The following is a 15,648-nucleotide window of genomic DNA, read 5'->3' as shown; positions in this document are numbered from 1 at the left end:
AACTGGCTTCTTCTAGACATACCAGATCTCATTCTAACCCTGAACTTTATTCTCCATTATCAGATCCAGAGAGATTGGTAAGAGAAGCTTCTTAAGAAGAATATTAGAAGCTTCTACCTATTCTTTTGTACCAATACAACCTGAAATTGTTTTAGCTACTTATCCTTTTAGGTCTGTTCCAATTCCCTCTGAATTGTCTGACTTACCACCAAAGGTATTATAACTTTTGTCCAGAGGAGTTGATCTGCAGTCAACCCTTCTAGTCCATCAATTAGAATCATATCAAATCCATGAAACCCTTTCAAAATCACCTAAGTCAGAAGAAGAGTTAGATGTACAACTACTTGAGTTAAAACCTAGTGATTTTATCTCACCAACTGTTCATACTTTTGCATCTACTTCTCCCAAACCCAAGGACACTTTTTCTGTCTATACAAATCCTTTATTTGAAACTGAAGGAAAATTTGAACCAAAAGTGCAGAAGTTAGTTATTCAATCACCATTAATAAAAATTTCAAGAGGTCCTCCACCTTCATCTCCACCTCCATCTTCTCCCACAAATTCATCTTTATCTACAACATCTTCTACAGACTCATCCTCATCTTCAAGTATGGCTAGTTTTTAGCCTATAATTCAAGCTAGGTATGCTTCTTTGCAGCTCCTTGGTCAACTTAATAATTTTCCTGATGGGTATTTAAAACATCTACCTAGATTTAATGGAGAAACTGGTTTGTCTATTGAAGATCACTTAGCTTCCTTCTTGGATTTTGTTGATAACATGAATATTGAACATGAAGATGTGTACATGATATTTTTTGTTCAATCACTTGAAGGAAATGTTAGAATTTGGTTTAGACAACTAAGAGAAAATTCTATTCGGTCTTGGAATGAGTTAACCAACATCTTTAAAAATCAATGGGGGGTTAAAAAGGATCTTGTATATTTAGTTACAGAGTTTGAAGAAATGAAGAAAAATCATGGTGAACCCATTTTATAAAAAGGTTTAACAAATTTTATCATAAGATGCCACCTGACTGTAAACCACCAGTAACAACAGCTAAAGTTAGATTTTCCAAAGCTTTTGAAGATGATTTCACAGTCATGCTTAGAGAAAGAACATCTATCACCCTAGAAGACATGCAAACAAATGCCATAGAAGTTGAAGCCAATAGATTAGCATCATCTAAACTTAATGCTAAAGCAGAAAAGGCTGAAAGAAAAATGAAAGCTAGGGAAGAAGGTTCTTCATCAAATAGTAAAAAGGAAGATCAAAAGATAGATGAAATCACTTCACTGCTTAGAAATATTTCAAATATGATTTCAAAAATGGAGGCACAACCTAGGACAGTTCAAAAAACAACAAATAGACCTCAAGCTCAATATAGGAGACCTCCCCAACCCCAAATTTTGTAAAGACCTAATACTAATCAGCAAATTCAACCTCCACTAATGATTGATGATCAGGAACATGAAGACATTGGCCCTCTGATTACAAATGACATCAATAATTTTGATCATTCATCAATTCAAAATGCCATTGTCCCTCTTCCTCAAAATCAATTCCCACAACAAAATCAAGAAAATTCACAAGTTTCAAAATATCATGCCTTTTCTGAATTCTTAATTGTAGAATTAAATAGAAGATATGATTTAAGACCAAGACCAGGGCCTGGTAGACCTTCTAAAAATCTCATTGTAAATGAACCACCAATTAAACCACTGAAACATAAACAACAAAAATTCAACCATCGAATCAATTAAATGAACCAAGTGCAATTGATAAAATTGTTCTAACTACTTTCAATGTGGAAAGAGAATTAGAAAAGGTCAAAATACCTATTCCTTTATCTGAACTTTCCAAAAATCCAGGTTATAAAAATAAAGTTTCTAAATGGATTCAATCTTCAAGTGTTGATGTTGAAGGATATGTAATAAGCTTGCAAGATGAAAAACCTTCAATGATCTTTAGTCCCAACTCTGATATGATTGATGAAAATGTACCAAATTTTTATGTCACTTTAAAAGTTCATGATTTCTTGTTATACAATTGTATGTTAGATTTTGGGGCTTCCCATAATTTGATGCCTAAAGTGATCATGGATCAACTTCAATTACATATCACTAGACCTTATCATGATCTATATACTTTTGACTCAAAGAAGGTACCCTGTCTTGGACTTATAAAAGACCTAGTTGTCACTCTAGCACAAATCCTTGTTAAGAGTGTAGTATTAGATATTGTAGTTATAGATATTCCTCCTAAATTTGGTATGTTATTATCTAGATCATGTTGTGCCAAATTAGGAGGAAGTCTGCAAATGGACATGTCTTATGCTACTATTCCTGTATATGGAGGTGAACAACTTAGATTATACAGGGAGGTTAGATTCATTAATACTATTTGTAGAGATGATCAAGCAAGAAATCATCCAATTTATGCAGTTGATCAAGATTTTGGATGTTTCACACTATCATCAAATAACTTACAAAACACTCAGCTTAGCATTGAACAGATTGTGGATAAACCTGAGGCTGTAAAAACTGATATTTGGAAACTATACTTTGATGGAGATTTTTCAAAAGAAGGAGTTGGAGTTGGTATTGTACTTATTTCACAAGATAAAGAGAACATAACTCAATCCTATAAGTTAGAATTTGATGTTACAAACAATGTAGCAGAATATGAAGCTTTACTTCTAGGATTGGAATTAGCCAAAAGTCTTAAAGTGCAAAATCTAAGTGTATTCAGTGACTCAGAACTCATTGTTAAACAAGTAAGGAATATTTATCAAACAAAACACCCCAGACTTAGATCTTATAGAAATGAGGTATGAGATTTAGTGGATAATTTCTTCCAGAAATGAGGTATGAGATTTAGTGGATAATTTCTTTCAAGCATTTAACATCACTGTTATTCCAAGAAATGAGAATATTCATGCAGACTCTTTAGTTGTTTCAGCTAGTTCTTTTAAAATTCCCGATCAAATGTAGCTACAATATCATATTCAGGTAAAATACAAACCCTCAATTCCTCATAATCTTAAATATTGGCAAATATTTGAAGATGATGAACAATTAAAATCATTTTTGCAAGTAATTGATGAATTTTCAGCCTTACAAATTGAAGAAGAACAACTTGATGATAAAGAGTTGAATAAGGAAAATGAAACTTCACAATTAAACTCAAAAATGGTTGATCATAACATCATTCAGCTACCCAACAATTTCATCCCAAAGGGCTTAGTTCCTCTTGAAAAATTGTTTGACCACAATGATGTTCCTAAAAGCCCATTATCAGATTCACCTCAAGAAGATATAGAAGAATGCAATATTGGAACTTAAGAAGAAACCAAAAATATTAAAATCCCTGCATCATTACCAAAGGAAACAAAAGATAAATATCTAAGTCTCCTTAAAAATTACAAAGATGTTTTTGCTTGGTCTTATGATGAGCTAAAAACATATGATACAACACTCATTGAACATAAAATTCCTCTGAAACCAGAAGCTAAACCTTTTAAGCAAAAGTTAAGGAGAATAAATCCAGTCTTGCTCCCCACAATTGAAAAAGAACTTAAAAAACTACTGGATGCCAAAATCATAGTTCCCTTAAGATATTCTGATTGGATAGAAAATTTGGTTCCAATTAGAAAGAAAAATGGTGAAATCAGATTGTGTGTGGATTTCAGGAACTTAAACAAATCATCCTTAAAGGACAATTATCCATTACCCAAGATGGATCAATTACTTCAAAAGGTTCCAGGTTCTAATAGAATTTCTATGTTAGATGGTTTTTCTGGATACAATCATATCATGGTGAGCCCAGAAGATAGAGAGAAGACAACATTCACGACTCCTTGGGGTACATTCATGTATGCAAGGATGCCTTTTGGACTAACAAATGTTGGAGCTACTTTCCAAAGAGCTATGGATTTAGCATTTGTTGGTAAGATTAATAAATTTGTTGTCATTTATCTAGATGATCTAACTGTATTTTCAAGTTCTGATAAAAAACATTTAAATCACTTGAGAAAGGTTTTTGATAAGTGCAGGAAGTTCGAGATATCACTAAATCTGAAGAAGTCCTTGATTGCAATAAAAGAAGGAAAATTACTTGGTCATATTATTTCAAAGGAAGGAGAAGTCATTGACCCAAAGAGAGTTTCAACCATCCAAGCACTTTCATTACCAAGGAATAAAAAGGAATTTCAAGCTTATCTTAGTAAAATCAACTTTTTAAGGAGATTTATACCAAACTATGTTGAAATAGTTAAGGATATTACTGATATGATGAGAAAAGGCCATGAAGTCAAGTGGATACTTCAAGCAAGATTTTCTTTTACCCAACTCAAGAAAGTGTTGAGAATGCAACAAGATGATGGAGCTTAGTGGAAAGAAGTCGCCTTCACTAAGTGGGCCCGCAGGGTATTTTTGGCGCAAAGTCTATTTTTAGACTATGTCTATTTTTAGACATATGGATCATGGTCTATGAGTTGCAGGATGTTGTTTATGGATCATTGGTCATGTTGGGAAAAATAGATGGACTTCTATTTTTTATTCACAACGGAGTGATCAAAGTCTATTTTTAGACTGCCAGGCTAAAAATAGAAAAGTCAAATATTATTGTCTCATAATAATATTTAGACTGTTATCACTCAGGTTGTTCCCTTTGACTCCTAAGGGAATACGGCCGAGGTAACCACAAACCAATCTTTGGACTGCAGGTCCTAGCCTACCTACAATCAGAGAGGGCTCTCTCTTTATGATTTAGCTTTGTTTAGGGATGATTTCAGACTAGATATGAGTGCATGAGTTTGATTTAAGTTTGGTGGGATGGTTGATGCTTCAGATAGAGTTGGCATGCAAAGGATGAGAAATTCATACCATTGGGCATGGAGTCAATGAATGTGAACTAAAGGGTGCGTTTTCTTTGGCAGAAGAGGGGAATACAGAGCAGGATAGCTACACATGGCACAATGTTAAATGCTGGAACAAGGATAAAATGGAGGTTAGGGGATGAGAGGCACTTAAGGATCTCTCATCCAGCCAAGAGGGAAAGTGGATGAAGGCTAAATAGGAGCAATGAAGAATTCCTAGACAGCATTCAGAAATGAGAGAAATAGCTTAAACATGATCATTTAAGTATGCATATTCATCACTAATTCAGAGGAAAACATAAAGAAATGACAGGAATTGAGCATAGAGTGCTGCTAAGAAAATTCTAAGCTATTCTTCTTTCCTGCTATTTAGATGGTGAAACAAGGGTGGCATAAACACATATAAACTGAAAACAGAGACAAGAAGGACTTATTGAGTCATGTAGAAACACCAGAATTCTGTAGCATACTCTTTAAGCCATCAAATCCACAACCAGCAGTTCAGAAACAAGCATTCCAGCATTCTTTGACTATAAAAGCTCTCAACATATACAGCACAGGTCTTGAAAGAGGAAATCAACCAACCAACCAACCCTTAATACATAGCTGAGGGTGGTATATAAGCAAAATATCTACAAGAATCAGATCTGAGACAGATCTGATGCAATAAGTGTCTTTAACCTAACATATGCTTGAAATAAATGCCAAAATATCTATCTAACTGCTGCACTGGGGCAGCTGCCTCAAAAATGAGTAACTATGATGTCCTTTGAGCTCTGTGCTGGCATTTGGCCATAACTGTGCTTTGATTTTTACAGCGCTGCCCTTAGGTGGCCTTATGTATTAAACTCTAATCTGGTGAGCTGTAAATGGGCCTTTACTGCTTCTTTGACTTGGATGGAGGCCTCTTTAATATCTATCTGCCTTGGAAATAAAGATTTCCACTGAAAAACATTAACTGATACTCTCTGCCGCAACTCTGATACACTTTAACACTGAATCGGGGCCTTTTCTCTCCAATGATACTCTTTAACTGTCAAATCGCCCCTTTTCTGCTAATTTAATGCAAAAATAACTGCTGCAATGATTTCTGTGGCCTTTGGAATGCTATCGGCGTTGGCCGATCAAGATATTATCAAAAAAGGAGAAATACTGAAGAAATGGCGGAAGAATATTCACTGATGGCTTGTACTGGGGCCATGCTCGTTGTCCGGAGCAAAACTGGGCTTTGGAGCGATCCAAAATGGCTGAAAAATGCATGATTTCCCTTGACTGGGCGCGCACAGGCGCAGCTGTGAAAACAACGAAGAAATGGCCTCCTTACCTTTTACACAGAAAAAGCACAATTTCCATGTAAAATCGTGAAAAAACTGAGCGAGAGCGACACTGTAGCTAGGATTAAATCCTGGCCATTGGATCGCACGAAGGCAGATCCAACGGCTGGCGCTAAATCGGTGATCGGCGGATCCCCAAACTGCAATGCCTCCGAAATGCGACGAAGCCTGCGGACCCGAAATCCCTTTAAACTGTTGTTTATAATTTATCGGATCCGGAATACGGGGCGCACACTACCAACCCCTTTTGGACCCGACACACATTAGGCTCTGTTTTATTGTATTTCAGCTCCGGAATATCGGAGCACTCCCTCTTCACTGTACAAAGGCCCCTTTTTGGACCCGAAATCTTTACATGCCGCGCTTTATATTATTTCGGCTCCGGCCAGTCGGAGCTATATATGGGGCCGCGATGATACACAATGAGGACCGTTGATCTGAGGGGAAAAATGGGCAGCCGCGATTAACTCGACGTTTCATGTCGGTGGGGAGCATGGGTGCAGGGCTTTATATATATGCGATCGTCGAAATGGGCGATCGCCGAAATGATCTGGATCGTTGGATGAGCGGGGGCGATGGACGACTGCGAGTAAGTCGGCGCTTCGCCATCGAGGAAACCCAGGGGGCGGGCCTTATATTATAAATGCGATGCGATGCGATATAGCGATAAAGGGGAGATATTGTGGTAAAGCGGGGTTTAACGTTAAACTTATGTTTTTATGAAAAAAAACTTAAGTTTCACAATAAAGGAGATAAACAATAAAATGATGAGATATGTGGGAAAAAGGGGAAATATGATAAGGGGGCCTCCCGATAGCGATATCGCTTCGGATGCGATAGCGATATCGCATCGGAGGAAGGGGCATGGTGTTATATATGGGCCAACAAGCATTACGACTGCCGATATCGCATCGGAGGAATGGTTTGTGAATTGGCCAAGGAAAAATGCAATCGGCAAAGGCTTTTTGCAATCGGAGATGGGTTTTAGTGCGTCGGAGGAAGGTTTTTAAGCTTCGGAAGGGTTTGTTAATGCATCGGAAGGGGTCCGATAGCATTTGAAGGGGGTTTTTTGTGCTTTGGAAGGAGTCCAAACACCTCGGAGGGGAGATTTATGAAGAAATGAGGGCTCTTACTAAGTTTCAGGCAAACTTAGTAATCCCCAAGGGAATATTTATGGTTATATTTCAACCACAGGGAGGGGATATGTAAATAGGGGGATTTTATACATACTTTAGTAAGGGGAAGGAAGAAATCATGGGATTTATATAATAAGTTAGAAATTAATATGAATTTGTGAAGAAAGCACTAAGTATAGCAAACTTAGGCTTTAAAAAGGGGAGAAAAGATTCAAATGGAGCAATCTAGGAGTATTGAGTAGATCCCAATATCCTTTGGGGAAATTAGTGAGTGAATTGGGGGAAAAGGAAGTAGGGGGAGTTAGACATGCCTCGCTTGAGCTGCTCCAAAGGAAAATTGCCTTGCAATTGTGATTTGAGTAGATATAACACTTGAAAACATAAAATGGATCACAATTCATCATTCTGCCACCACAAAACTACCTACCCTACCTATTTACCTAACATTTTTTCTTATTTTGGATGGGTGCACTTGGACTAGCAAACCCAGCTTTTCTTCTTTTCTTTTAACTATTTTCCTATCTAAATCTACCCTTATACCTTCCAGGGGCTCAGATTAAGCTGTTGAGCACCCTTGTTTCTCTACCTATCTAACAATCTGCCAAGATTAAACAGTTGGGTTAGATCTTTATTCTCTATCTCTAAAACAAGCAATTTAAACCCAGGGAGGCCAAGATTAAGCTGTTTGGCCTTCCCTTAACTGAGAAATCCTTCAAAAATGGAACTTTTGCAGCATGGAAAAGATGAACATTTTTGGCACTTCCACTGTCAATCATGAAAAATGACACCTATTGCAATAGGAGGCTAACAGTGGCTCCACTTGGGGATGGCTTTTCCTTGTGAAAAGTCAAGAACAGCAGGTCATATTGCCTTGACCTTCAATTGTTGTTGTACTCTGAAAACTTCCCCTTTGCTGGCTGCTTTATTTATATATATGACAGCAGACTTGAAGAGCTTAGGGCCTTCACTTCGGGCTTCAACTACAGCAAGCTGCTATCCAAACAGAAAACTGAAATCCTACCTACCTACTCTAATCAGCACTTACTTTGCTGGTTAGGTGAAATGAAACAGCCAATGCAACCACTTAAGTATTATAAACATCAATGAGCTTTGTTGCTTGTGCTTGCTGGTGCTTAAAATGGAGATCTTGCCATCAGATATAGCTTTGTTAATCTTTGAGAAGATAAGGCAGTTCTTGATCTCCTTTGCTGAATTTAAACACTGTACAAAAGGGTACTGCAATATATATACACAATTGCTGAGCTAAATTAAAGAACTGTACAAATGCTTTGGATAGCTATCATGCCTTTGAATTGGGGAATCACCAGCATCTTGATTTTGAGCCTTACAGCCTGCTAATGGAGAAGAGCACTGATTTATTTCATCACACAACCTTTCATCTGATGGATTGCACAGAGCATGGAAAGATACTTGCAATTCACTATAAACAGGTTCAAATGGGACTTAGCTAATTTGCACAGGTTGCTCCTCTTTTTCTTCAAATAATTCAGAAAACTGAAAACAAAGAGGCAGGGGATCTACTTGGATCATTTGATCACATGCTGTTGCTTCCAAGTCTTCCTCTTCAACCTGACATCCAGTGGCACTTTGGGGCTGCAAATCTAGAGGTAATGCATTAGGAGGAAGGATTTGACTCTCCTCTAGATGGTCAATATCAAAACACGCTGACACTTGATTATTAACTGCATGATAATTCTCCCTAATAAAATGAAAAGATTCAAAACAAAAGGGCAAAGTTTCGTTGCTGAAATCAAAATTCTCTGCATTTTCCTCCTCTTCTTCTTCATAGTTGAAACGGGCAAGCTGATCACTGAGTTCAGGCTGTTGAACCTGAACACTGCTTTCTGCCAAAATAGCACCTGATTCCTCTATAAGGCTGATTTGGCTTTGAGGCGCATAATCTTCATCATATTGATCATATTTGGGCAAACAACTAAAAGAAGAAAAGCTACCATATTCACATAGTATATCAGGAGATTGCTCCTTCACATATGGCTCTATGAATATGTCATCTGATTTGTGGTAGGTTTTTTCGTGAATATCACTACTTTCCTGTTGCAAAACATATGTGTCCTGGTGCTCTAGACATTCAACTTTCATTGCGATCTGCTGCATCCTTTCCTCTGTTTCTTTTAACAAATAAAGAAGTTTTTCTTCTTGCTCTGCCTTGCGTTGTTTTTCCCTCATCTTCAGATTTGCCTCCACGTCCACAGCCATGTCTTGCATCTGTTTCATGGTGGACGGGCTTCTTTCTCTCAAACGATATTCAATCTCTGAATCAAAAGCTCTTGGATAATGCAATAGAGCTAAATCAGGGGGAGGTCTTATATTCAATGGCATAGAATGATAAACTTGATTGAACCGGTCAGAAAATTGTTGAACAGATTCATTAGGAAGCCTTTTTAATTGATCATATTCTTCTATGAGCATGAGGAAATTGACTTTGATCATCCATCTATCAAGGAAGAGTTTGAATAACTGCTCAAGATTAGAGATGCTAGCCTCAGGAAAGGTCTTGAACCAAGTCCTAACTTCGCCTTGCAAAGAAAGGGCAAACAGCCTAATACTAACATCCTCATCTTCTACTTCAAATATATTAAGATAGTCTTCAAAAGCTTGGATATGCTTTTGAGCAGTAACTCCATTCTCTCCATCAAATCTTGGGAGATACTCAGGATGATCTTTAGGCAAAGGATTGAGCGTGGGAGGAAAAATGAGAGGCTTATATCTATCAGGAACTTTACGAGGCACGGGAGTATGTACAAGGATTGGAAGATTGGGCTCTATTTTTGGTTCCTCCTTGGCTGTATGATGATCTTCAACAGCGTTAGAAGACTGCTGCTCTAATGTGCAAGGAGGCTTTTCAACAACATTTTCCAAAGGAAAATTATAAAAATCTGATCTAAAATTGTCTTTCAAATACAATATACATTGCAAAATTTTATGGAAGAGAAAGAACATGATCTCTTGGATAATAATACAGGTCAAAAGCCTGATTTGCTCATATAGTTCTTTTAGGTTCATTTCTCCAGTGGAGTCTTTATTATGAGGATGATGTGGAGTCGCCAGGTGGATGAATTAACTTTGAAGTGTCTGATCTCTGTCCACCATCACAGATCAGATCTAAACAAGAAAGATAATCCTGAAGAAAAGGATAATTTTCTCTAGGGAACAAGATATTTTTGAGATTTTTTTTTTTTTTTTTTTTTTTTTTTTGGGATTTTTTCAAAAAGACTTAAGCGAAAGGCAAACTGATCAAAATTGGGGATTTACTGTAAAAAACAAATGATTCAAGGTCCCCAGTGGAGTCGCTAATATGTTAACACTCAGGTTGTTCCCTTTGACTCCTAAGGGAATACGGCCGAGGTAACCACAAACCAATCTTTGGACTACAGGTCCTAGCCTACCTGCAGTCAGAGAGGGCTCTCTCTTTATGATTTAGCTTTGTTTAGGGATGATTTCAAGCTAGATATGAGTGCATGAGTTTGATTTAAGTTTGGTGGGATGGTTGATGCTTCAGACAGAGTTGGCATGCAAAGGATGAGAAATTCAGACCATTGGGCATGGAGTCAATGAATGTGAACTGAAGGGTGTGTTTTCTTTGGCAGAAGAGGGGAATACAGAGCAGGATAGCTACACATGGCACAATGTTAAATGCTAGAACAAGGATGAAATGGAGGTTAGGGGATGAGAGGCACTTAAGGATCTCTCATCCAGCCAAGAGGGAAAGTGGATGAAGGCTAAATAGGAGCAATGAAGAATTCCTAGACAGCATTCAGAAATGAGAGAAATAGCTTAAACATGATCAATTAAGTATGCATATTCATCACTAATTCAGAGGAAAACATAAAGAAATGACAGGAATTGAGCATAGAGTGCTGCTAAGCAAATTCTAAGCTATTCTTCTTTCCTGCTATTTAGATGGTGAAACAAGGGTGGCATAAACACATATAAACTGAAAACAGAGACAAGAAGGACTTATTGAGTCATGTAGAAACACCAGAATTCTGTAGCATACTCTTTAAGCCATCAAATCCACAACCAGCAGTTCAGAAACAAGCATTCCGGCATTCTTTGATTATAAAAGCTCTCAACATATACAGTGCAGGTCTTGAAAGAGGAAATCAACCAACCAACCAACCCTTAATACATAGCTGAGGGTGGTATATATAAGCAAAATATCTAGAAGAATCAGATCTGAGACAGATCTGATGCAATAAGTGTCTTTAACCTAACATATGCTTGAAATAAATGCCAAAATATCTATCTAACTGCTGCGCTGGGGCAGTTGCCTCAAAAATGAGTAACTATGATGTCCTTTGAGCTCTGTGCTGGCATTTGGCCATAACTGTGCTTTGATTTCTGCAACGCTGCCCTTAGGTGGCCTTATGTATTAAACTCTGATCTGGTGAGCTTTAAATGGGCCTTTACTGCTTCTTTGACTTGGATGGAGGCCTCTTTAATATCTATCTGCCTTGGAAATAAAGATTTCCACTGAAAAACATTAACTGATACTCTCTGCCGCAACTCTGATACACTTTAACACTGAATCGGGGCCTTTTCTCTCCACTGATACTCTTTAACTGTCAAATTGCCCCTTTTCTACTAATTTAATGCAAAAATAACTGTTGCAATGATTTCTGTGGCCTTTGGAATGCTATCGGCGCTGGCCGATCAAGATATTATCAAAAAAGGAGAAATACTGAAGAAATGGCGGAAGAATATTCACTGATGGCTTGTACTGGGGCTGTGCTCGTTGTCCGGAGCAAAAATGGGCTTTGGAGCGATCCAAAATGGCTGAAAAATGCATGATTTCCCTTGACTGGGCGCGTGCAAGCGCAACTGTGAAAACAGCGAAGAAATGGCCTCCTTACCTTTTACACAAAAAAAGCACAATTTCCATGTAAAATCGTGAAAAAACTAAGTGGGAGCGACACTGTAGCTAGGATTAAATACTGGCCGTTGGATCGCGCGAAGGCAGATCCAACGGCTAGCACTAAATCAGTGATCGACGGATCAGTGAATCCCCAAACTGCAATGCCTCTGAAATGCGACGAAGCCCGCGAACCGGAAATCCCTTTAAACTGTTGTTTATAATTTATCGGATCCGGAATACGGGGCGCATAGTACCAACCCCTTTTGGACCCGACACACATTAGGCTCTGTTTTATTGTATTTCGGCTCCGAAATATCGGAGCACTCCCTCTTCGTTGTACAAAGGCCCCTTTTCGGACCCGAAATCTTTACATGCCGCGTTTTATATTATTTCGGCTCCGACCAGTCGGAGCTATATATGGGGCCGCGATGCGACACAATGAGGACCGTTGATCTGAGGGGAAAAATGGGCGGTTGCGATTAACTCGGTGTTTCGCGTCGGCGGAGAACATGGGTGCGGGGCTTTATATATATGCGATCGCCGAAATGATCTGGACCGTTGGATGAGTGGGGGCGATGGATGGCTGCGATTAAGTCGGCGCTTCGCCATCGGGGAAACCCGGGGGGCGGGCCTTATATTATAAATGCGATGCGATGCGATATAGCGATAAAGGGGAGATATTGCGGTAAAGCGGGGTTTAACGTTAAACTTATGTTTTTATGAAAAAAAAACTTAAGTTTCACGATAAAGGAGATAAACAATAAAATGATGAGATATGCGAGAAAAAGGGGAAATATGATAAGGGGGCCTCCCGATAGCGATATCGCTTCGGATGCGATAGCGATATCGCATCGGAGGAAGGGGGATGGTGTTATATATGGGCCAACAAGCATTGCGACTGCCGATATCGCATCGGAGGAATGGTTTGTCAATCGGCCAAGGAAAAATGCAATCGGCAAAGGCTTTTTGCAATCGGAGATGGGTTTTAGTGCGTCGGAGGAAGGTTTTTAAGCTTCGGAAGGGTTTGTTAATGCATCGGAAGGGGTCCGATAGCATTTGAAGGGGGTTTTTTGTGCTTTATAAGGAGTCCGAACACCTCGGAGGGGAGATTTATGAAGAAATGAGGGCTCTTACTAAGTTTCAGGAAAACTTAGTAATCCCCAAGGGAATATTTATGGTTATATTTCAACCAGAGGGAGGGGATATGTAAATAGGGGGATTTTATACATACTTTAGTAAGGGGAAGGGGGAAATCATGGGATTTATATAATAAGTTAGAAATTAATATGAATTTGTGAAGAAAGTGCTAAGTATAGCAAACTTAGGCTTTAAAAAGGGGAGAAAAGATTCAAATGGAGCAATCTAGGAGTATTGAGCAGATCCCAATATCCTTTGGGGAAATTAGTGAGTGAATTGGGGGAAAAGGAAGTAGGGGGAGTTAGACATGCCTCGCTTGAGCTGCTCCAAAGGAAAACTACCTTGCAATTGTGATTTGAGTAGATATAACACTTGAAAACATAAAATGGATCACAATTCATCATTCTGCCACCACAAAACTACCTACTTACCTAACATTTTTTCTTCTTTTGGATGGGTGCACTTGGACTAGCAAACCCAGCTTTTCTTCTTTTCTTTTAACTATTTTCCTATCGAAATATACCCTTATACCTTCCAGGGGCTCAGATTAAGCTGTTGAGCACCCTTGTTTCTCTACCTATCTAACAATCTGCCAAGATTAAACAGTTTGGTCAGATATTTATTCTCTATCTCTAAAACAAGCAATTTAAACCCTGGGAGGCCAAGATTAAGCTGTTTGGCCTTCCCTTAACTGAGAAATCCTTCAAAAATGGAACTTTTGCAGCATGGAAAAGATGAACATTTTTGGCACTTCCACTGTCAATCATGAAAAATGACACCTATTGCAATAGGAGGCTAACATAGACTATAAACATTATCTTATCCTCTTGGAGCACTTCAGTTTGAGCTACAGATGTGGCACATGCAGCTGTCAAAAGGAAATACGCTTTTCTTGTGGATCAGTTGAGCTATTGCATGCAGGACTTTAGTTAGAACTCATGTGGTTGAGTTTGGTGGAGTTGATTGTGGAGTTGATGGAGTTGTGTTCAGTTTGACTTGGTTAAACTAGTTGTAATTAGTCTAACTGCAAATAGACTAGTGATGAGTGATGTGAATTAATTGATTAAATTAATTCACTAATTATTAACTCATAAGGCAACTGAAGAATACATCAGTTAACTCAGTGCATGTACAGTTCAGTGGAGACAGGTGTTAGAGGTTGAGATTGCTATCAGTTGTGACTATAGTTGTGCATGAGATCTTGCACAATCAATGGATTGAGTATGCCCGTGAGGATTGCGCAGTATATGCCCAGTGAAATAGCCTATTCTCACATGATTTTCACTTGGTATTGTGCAATAGAGGCAGGCAAAGCAGCGGAGGAGATTTGAACGTGTGACTTGTTCGGATCTGAGCTAGTTTTGTGTGTAACAGGTGGAGATAGTACTGAGTACTTGTGAGGAGTATTGTACTATGTATTGTTAAATGTTCTCAATCATTATAATATACAGATAGTGTGGGGTTTTCAGCTGTATGCTTTCCCCGGGTTACATACTGTGTTAATGTGTGCATGCGATTGATGTTTCATTATTTTTGATGCTGCTAAATTGATGATCAACGTAGAGGAGATTATGTATTGTGCATGTATTCCGCAATAGTGTATAATCGGGATAATCTCTGTGAATAAGTGTCATATTATTCAAAATTTCTACAGAAATCTATTTCTGAAGCCCTAGTATTAGCCAGTCTAGACTATTCTAAACCTTTTAGCATTTTCTATTTTGCTTCTGAAAACACCCTAGCTATTGTCCTTTTGCAAAAGAATGAAAATGGAGATGATTAGCCTATTCCCTTTTTCAGTAAAGTCATGAGAGATGCTGAGTTGAAATATGACATTATTGAAAAATGAGCCTATGCCTTAGTTCAAGCCTTGAAATCTTTTAGAGTCTATATCCTTCATTCTTCGATTATTTCATATGTTCCAAACAATGTTGTTAAAATTGTATTATCATAGCCTAATACAGATGGTCGAAGAGGAATATGGATCACTAAGATATTATAATTTTATCTTATTATCAAATCTACAAAGTTGATAAAGGGTCAGGGTTTAGCCAAACTTTTAGTTAAATCCAATTGTAAAGTTTTGGGGATAAATTCTGTGATGCAAATATCAGCAGAGAAGAATCCATAAGAACCTTCTCAAATATCAGTAGAGAAGAATCCACAAGAACCTTCTCAAATATCAGCAGAGAAGAATCCACAAGAACCTTCATCTTTAGCTGAACCAATTCCTCTTCCACTCCACATTGATGAGAAATTTCTTCTTT

Source organism: Pinus tabuliformis, chromosome 9 (assembly GCF_031772625.1).
Source record: "Pinus tabuliformis cultivar Carrire ecotype Pingquan chromosome 9, CPIR1, whole genome shotgun sequence".
Classification (NCBI taxonomy): Eukaryota; Viridiplantae; Streptophyta; class Pinopsida; order Pinales; family Pinaceae; genus Pinus; species Pinus tabuliformis.
This window is presented reverse-complemented; position numbering follows the sequence as displayed.